The following is a 7,453-nucleotide window of genomic DNA, read 5'->3' as shown; positions in this document are numbered from 1 at the left end:
ATGTTTTAGTATATTTCTTGCATTTTACATTTACATGGGTGTATTTAAACAGAGTATATCAGTCTATTTGAGCTTAGGGAGAAAAACACACAATGTGCTAGAACAAGGTTTAGGTGATACTACCCCTTTCAAACACAACAGTGTATAGTGCAGCGCTGAAAGGTCACGGGCTTACCCATACAGCATGGGACATTTTCATATATTTGCCGGAAAAAAGATAAAAAGAAATATACAATAGTACAATATTGTTTACAATTGGTATAAGTAAAACAGAATATAAAAGAGGGAATGCTCACAATTCTAGAGCCTTTTCAACGTTATGGCTCTGAATGTACTCGCTTTCTGTGCCTTTAAGGTAGCAACAGAGATTTCTTTCTTGTACCCCTTCACAGACTCCAGTGGTGTATATACATACAGGAGACATAAAATGTAAAATAATAGTGCAGGATGTTTGGTAAAGGTTCACAACTAGTTGTACAAAAGGATGTTGCTCACCTGGTTTTGGAGCCCATAAAATACGGGCTCCAAGTTTGGGCACCTGCTTGCCAGATACGGTGTGGCAAGGACCCCCTTGTTAATGTAGATAGAATAAATATTGGTCCAGGGAGACTCAGTTATAAGATAATTTTAAACTTTATTAAATTACAACCAAAATATAAAAAGCTCCACTAGAGAGATAAAAAAAAGTAAATAAAAAAATATATATGCAAATGTACAGCCCTCCTGGTATCCGAGACGCGTTTCGCCTGCTGTACAGGCTTTTTCAATCGGTGTGCTACTTCCACCCATGTTTCCTGTTATAAAGGGGTTTCCTTAGTTCATTCGTCCAATAGCATGCTCGTTCGGTAAGGGGTGTAGAACAGCCATGGGCGTCCGCAGGAAGGACTACTTGCCCCCCCCCCCTGGATTTTTCAGCTTGTTCTGCTATTTTTCGTGTGAGATTAAAAATGAACTGCAATACTGGTGCCGGCCAGTAGGTGGCGCTCTATATGGAGAGAGACAGGGACAGGAAGCTGCATCTATCCCTGCTTCTCTCTGCTAATTGAAACCGCAGGGGAGCAACACATGCAGCCAGAGACAGCCTACAGATCAGGGAAGTGAGGGTTGGGATGGGGGGGTTTAAAATAGCCTATAGATTAGGGGAGTGAGGGATGGGGTGGGGGGCAGCCTATAGATTAGGGGAGTGAGGGATGGAGGGGGGGCAGACTATATATTAGGGGAGTGAGGGATAGGGGGGGCAGCCTATATATTAGGGGAGTGAGGGATGGGGGGGCAGCCTATATATTAGGGGAGTGAGGGATGGGGGCAGCCTATACATTAGGGGAGTGAGGGATGGGGAGGCAGCCTATATATTAGGGGAGTGAGGGATGGGGGGGGCAGCCTATATTTAGGGGAGTGAGGGATGGAGGGGAGCAGCCTATATATTAGGGAAGTGAGGGATGAGGGGGGCTGCCTATATATTAGGGGAGTGAGGGATGGAGGGGGCAGCCTATATATTAGGGGAGTGAGGGATAGGGGGGGCAGCCTATATATTAGGGGAGTGAGGGATGGGGGGGGGGCAGCCTATAGATTAGGGGAGTAGGGATGGGGGGCAGCCTATAGATTAGGGGAGTAGGGATGGGGGGGCAGCCTATATATTAGGGGAGTGAGGGATGGGGGGGGGGCAGCCTATACATTAGGGGAGTGAGGGATGGGGAGGGAAGCCTATATATTAGGGGAGTGAGGGATGGGGGGGAGGGGCAGCCTATATATTAGGGGAGTGAGGGATGGGGAGGGCAGCATATATATTAGGGGAGTGAGGGATGGGGGGCAGCCTATATATTAGGGGAGTGAGGGATGGGGGGCAGCCTATATATTAGGGGAGTGAGGGATGGGGGGCAGCCTATATATTAGGGGAGTGAGGGATGGGGGGCAGCCTATATATTAGGGGAGTGAGGGATGGGGGGGCAGCCTATATATTAGAGGGGTAAGGCATGGAAGGGCAGCCTATATATTAGGGGAGTAAGGCATGGGGGGCAGCCTATATATTAGGGGAGTAAGGCATGGGGGGCAGCCTATATATTAGAGGAGTAAGGCATGGGGGGGCAGCCTATATATTAGGGGAGTGAGGCATGGGGGGCAGCCTGTAGATTAGGGGAGTGAGGCATGGGGGCAGCCTATATATTAGAGGGGTAAGGCATGGAAGGGCAGCCTATATATTAGGGGAGTAAGGCATGGGGGCAGCCTATATATTAGGTGAGTGAGGGATGGGGGGCAGCCTATAGATTAGGGGAGTGAGGCATGGGGGGTAGCCTATAGATTAGGGGAGTGAGGGATGGGGGGGCAGCCTATAGATTAGGGGAGTGAGGCATGGGGGGGTAGCCTATACATTAGGGGAGTGAGGCATGGGGGGTAGCCTATACATTAGGGGAGTGAGGCATGGGGGGGCAGCCTATAGATTAGGGGAGTGAGGCATGGGGGGAAGCCTATAGATTAGGCAAGTGAGGCATGGGGGGGCAGCCTATAGATTAGGCAAGTGAGGCATGGGGGGGCAGCCTATAGATTAGGCAAGTGAGGCATGGGGGGAGGAGGGGCTAAATGAAGAGTCAGCAAGGAGCAGGGGCAGCAAGGAGCAGGAAGGGTCTGCAAGGAGCAGGAAGGGTATGCAAGGAGCAGGGGCAGCAAGGGGCAGAAAGGGTCTGCAAGGAGCAGAAAGGGACAGAAGGAGCACAAAGGTAAAGGAGCAGAAAGAATCAGAAGGAGCACAAAGGTAAAGGAGCAGAAAGGGTCTGCAATGAGCAGAAAGAAATCAGAATGAGAAGGGAGCAGAAGGGCGCAAAATAAGCAGAAAGGAGCAGAAAGGTAAAGGAGCAGAAGGAGCCAAATATAGATGACCGTGTCAGAAGAAAAAGAAGACTGTCAAATGAAGGAGAAGAAAAGGAGATTGGAGCAGGAAGGACAAATGAACTGAACCCTCCACTTTATTCTGGATACCACATCATAAGGCTTTGGTACCTGGGCCTGGCAGGGAAACTCTGGACCTTCTCATCTCCCCAGGTAAAAAAAAATATCAGTGTTAATGTGTTCACTTTTATTTACTGAGTGTCAGGAAGCACAGAGTGCCGCTGGGTAGGGGTGTTGTTGATTGGCTAGAGCGGTCAGCACACACTCTAAGCCAATCAGTAGCTCCCCATTCATAAAAAAGTAAAAACAAATTATGAACCAGGAACTAGCGATTGGCATAGAGTGTCAACTGTCAACTCTAGCCAATCAGCGGCACCCATGCCTGACGTCAATCTGCACTTCCTGACACTCCGTTTCAGATGCCGAATACCACTGAGGGACCAGGAGCTGGAGGAAGCCTTTGGGGTTAAACCATTTGAGAGTGGTTTAACCCCTTAAAGGAAAGAGCACCCAGGGGCTTCCTGGCATCATAGCATTTTCATTTAGATGAAGTTGTTATGGTGACCAGAATGTTCCTTTAATTTGCTTAAAGGAACACTATAGTGTCAGGAATACAAACATGTATTCCTGACACCATAGTTGTGAAAACGCTATTCACTCTGGCTTTATGTGATAATCACTATGCTCCTCCCCTTCATGACACTGTCAAAAAGGGGCCAAGCATAGATGTCATTACAATTATGCCCCCCCCTGGAAAAATTCCTGCGGACGCCCATGAGAACAGCACAAGTGTTGTGAATGTTTCTTTCGTATATCCATCCGTACGAATGACGGAAGTGACGTATCGGGCTAAATCCCCATACCATGCGTATGCCCGTCGTTCGTACGAGTAGCGGAAGTGAAGTTTTTGGATGGTTCCCAATGGTCACTCACACTATCCATTCGTACTAACGAAAAGACTACCGTATCCATAAATCTTTGCGCTCAAATAGCACCAAACAATTTTGAAAGTCCAAATTTGCATAAAAGCAAGAAAAGAAAGGGAACAGAGGGAGGGGGGGGGGACAAATTGTAAAGAATAATGAATTAAAATGGTAATAAAAGGAGAGAAAAAAAAGATATGCAGAAAAAAAGACAATATTTGTTAGTGTACTAAATAACATATTTAAAAAAAACAAAAAACATTTGTATTTTGACAATTTTATTCAGACTGATTGTAACTATACTTTATGTGTCAGTCTGTTAATATGAGATCACCATTATAATAAAAGAGTTTTGGCTTCAAAACAGCTTAATCATATTTTTGGGAGTTAATGAATTAAAATTGAGGTTAAAAAACATCCTCATGGGGGGGGCGGGGCCGGACCGCCGGGCTGGACGGTCGCACTCGACACCAGCTCCTGCAAACTATGCCTGACTTAGCACAGAAAATGCAATTGCAGGCAGAAAAAACGTCCAGCACCGGTGGCCCACAGCGGGCAGAGAGCCCTGGATCCAGGGAGAGGCTGGCCAAACGGGCTTCAGTCCCCAGGAGGAGGGTTCCTCATCGGCACTTTAAGGCCTACTCTGGAGGTGAGCGGGGTGGACGGCCGCTGCCCCGCTGCCTGCCGATCAGCGCTCAGCCATGAGTCGGACCTGCGGGGATCTGGCCCCGAACCCCCCCCTTGTTGGACCGGGGGGGTGATCCCGGTCCCCATTGTCAGGACCTGAACACCACGGAGGCACCTGGGGCGCCGTAGCTGGGCCGCCAAGACCCACATCCCAAGCACTGCAACCAAGATGGCGGCGGCCACGTGCGATGGCACCGAGACGAAACACCGTCCAAACGCAAGCTCCCACTCGCAGCTACACATCAGCAAGACCCGCTCATAAGCGACACCTGTGAAGCATCTACCAACCCAGCCTCTCATTGCCTGGCTCAGTAAAACGCGACCTCCCGCCGCCAGCTCTGCAGATCGAGAGGCTGAGCGACAGTGAACCCCACAGGTCGCCATTAAAGTTGGATCCAGATATGAAGGCACCTCAGTTTCCAAGAAGGCTAGGCAAGAAGGCAAGGCAAGAAGGCAAGGGGAATCGGCTGACAAGTCCACCGCTGAGACTCTCAAGTGCATATGCCACACCTGCATCTAGAGGGCACACTCACAGCCGGCAATCCGGACCTCAACAGCCCACACCAAGAACATACCTAACGTGGGCATCGGCTGAAACAAAACTGGACTGATCAATTGAGGTGAGCGGTCACTGGCTGAACTGACCACTGCGAGCCGCACAGGATCCAACGGTCCCCTCCATAAGTGACTGATGTGCTGAGTAACATGCCAGTAACCTTTAATTGCACTGCTTTTCCATGATTATAAGCTTAGACAGCCATTAGGCAAACTTGGGCATCTCTCTCTGCACTTTTACACCCTCAGATCACCTGCCTAGACCCACAGTTTAGCATGTTTACTACACTTATGCCAATTAGCCAGCATGTTACTCAATGTTGATTAGTGCAGATGTCTATGCAGCCACATGTATAGTGTTGCTCTCTCTATTTAGCCTGACCTACACAGACCTCGTTTATATTTACCAAAGCTAACTCGTGACTAAACTAGTACAAATGCAGACTAACCATAAAAAAGTGCAAGTACTAACATACCCCTGATTGTTGAAAATGTTACGCAAAAGCATGTGGATTGCCTTTGGGGTACCCCATGCGTGTGTTAGATATCCTTTGCACGACAAAAATAAAGAATTACAAAAAAAAAAAAAAACATCCTCATGATGTTGTTATTAATATAAGTATTATAAAAGTTAGAAAAAGTGGCATAATTAAAAATCTAAATCTCGAGGGGTTATAGTGTCCAAATTAAAGATCCACCTCATCTCGGTTTGGCCTACATCTTTCATTATATCCCCTCCTCTCCAGTTGGTACACACTTTCTGAATCCCAAAGATTCTAGTAAACGTCGGTTATTATTATGATGAAATTTATAATGTAAAGATACGTTATGTTTTTCATACCCTTTTCTGATGTTACATGTGTGTTCCTCAATTCTTGTATGAAGGGAACGTTTGCTTCTGCTTACATATATAAGATTGCACGGACATCTAAGGGCATAAACAAAACATTTTGTATGGTACGTAATTAACTCCTTAATTTTATATTTTTTATTGTGTCCATAGGAGTCCTGAAAATTAGTAATGTGTATCTTTGTGCTGTTGGTATTTTTACATGCCAGACAAACCCCACAACCAAAAAAGCCAGTTTTTTTTTTTTTTTTTTTAAAGAAAGCTGGATTTGGGTCTTTCTTTATATAGTTATGGACTAATATTTTCTTAAGGTTTGGTGCTCCTCTGTAAACTATTTGTTGTTTCTCTGGTAGACTTTTGTTTAAAAGGTTATCACTTCTTAAGATAGGCCAAAATTTGTTAAAAAAATTCTTTATCTTGCGACTATTCTTATTAAAATCACACACAAAAGGAATTTTCTCTGATCTCTCTTCTGGAATTTTGTGTTTGTACTCTAGCAAGGATTTTCTATTTATCTATTTGACTTCCTTTATATTCGCCTCCAAGATCTAAAAATTATTTTTTATCATATTGGATTGAGTTTCATATATTTTACTATCCGTGCAGTTCCTTCTCATCCTAAGGAACTGGGATCTGGGTATGTTTTTAAACCATGGATCATGGTGACAACTATTTAGTTGTATAAAATTATTGACATCAACTGTTTTACAATTAATTTTGGTTTTGATCTTTCCTTCCTCTATGAATATACATAGATCTAAATTTGGACAGAGGATTCATTAAAGTTCGAAGTCAGTTTTATGCCCCAATTGTTGGAATTGAGGTAATGTAGAAAAAGATGTAAATCCTCCACTGTTCCCTTCCAAATAAAAAATAAATCTTCAATATATCTGCGATAGGTCACCAGGTTCGCAACCCAGCCATTCCCTCCCTATACAAACTGAGACTCCCAATATGCCATAAAAAGGTTGGCATAGCTGGGCGCAATCCTGGTCCCCATTGAAGTCCCACAAATTTGAAGAAAGAACATATCTTAGAACCAAAAATAATTATTTTTAAGTATAAGCTGTATCCCTTCCAAAATGAATTCTATATGTTTGATTGAGAATTCTTTTGATTCCTTCAAAAAGAATTCTGTGGCTTCACACCCTTTTTTATGCTCTATTATGGTGTACAGTGAACTCACGTCCACTGTCACCATAATATAGTCCTTCTCCCATACTATTTCTTCTACAATTTGTAAGATGTTGGTATCTTTCAGATAGCTGGGGCACTGTTTGACTACAGGTTGAAGAGTTTGATAAATATATTCAGGAAAACGACTAGAAATAGTCAATGTCTGAAACTATTGGTCTGCCAGGGGGTCAAGATCTTTATGTATTTTGGGCAGATGATTCCAAAAATGGAATTCTGTATGTTTAGATATTTAAACTCATTTATACTTAAAATATTATTTTCTTTTCCCTGTTTGAAAAAGGATTGACATTTTTTTTTTTTAACAATTTCTGTGGTGGGGTCATATTCTAAGACTTTATAGGTGTTAGTATCTCCTAAC

Source organism: Pelobates fuscus, chromosome 5, assembly GCF_036172605.1.
Source record: "Pelobates fuscus isolate aPelFus1 chromosome 5, aPelFus1.pri, whole genome shotgun sequence".
Lineage (NCBI taxonomy): Eukaryota > Metazoa > Chordata > Amphibia > Anura > Pelobatidae > Pelobates > Pelobates fuscus.
The sequence above is the reverse complement of the archived record's forward strand: the minus strand, read 5'-3'. Positions refer to the sequence as shown.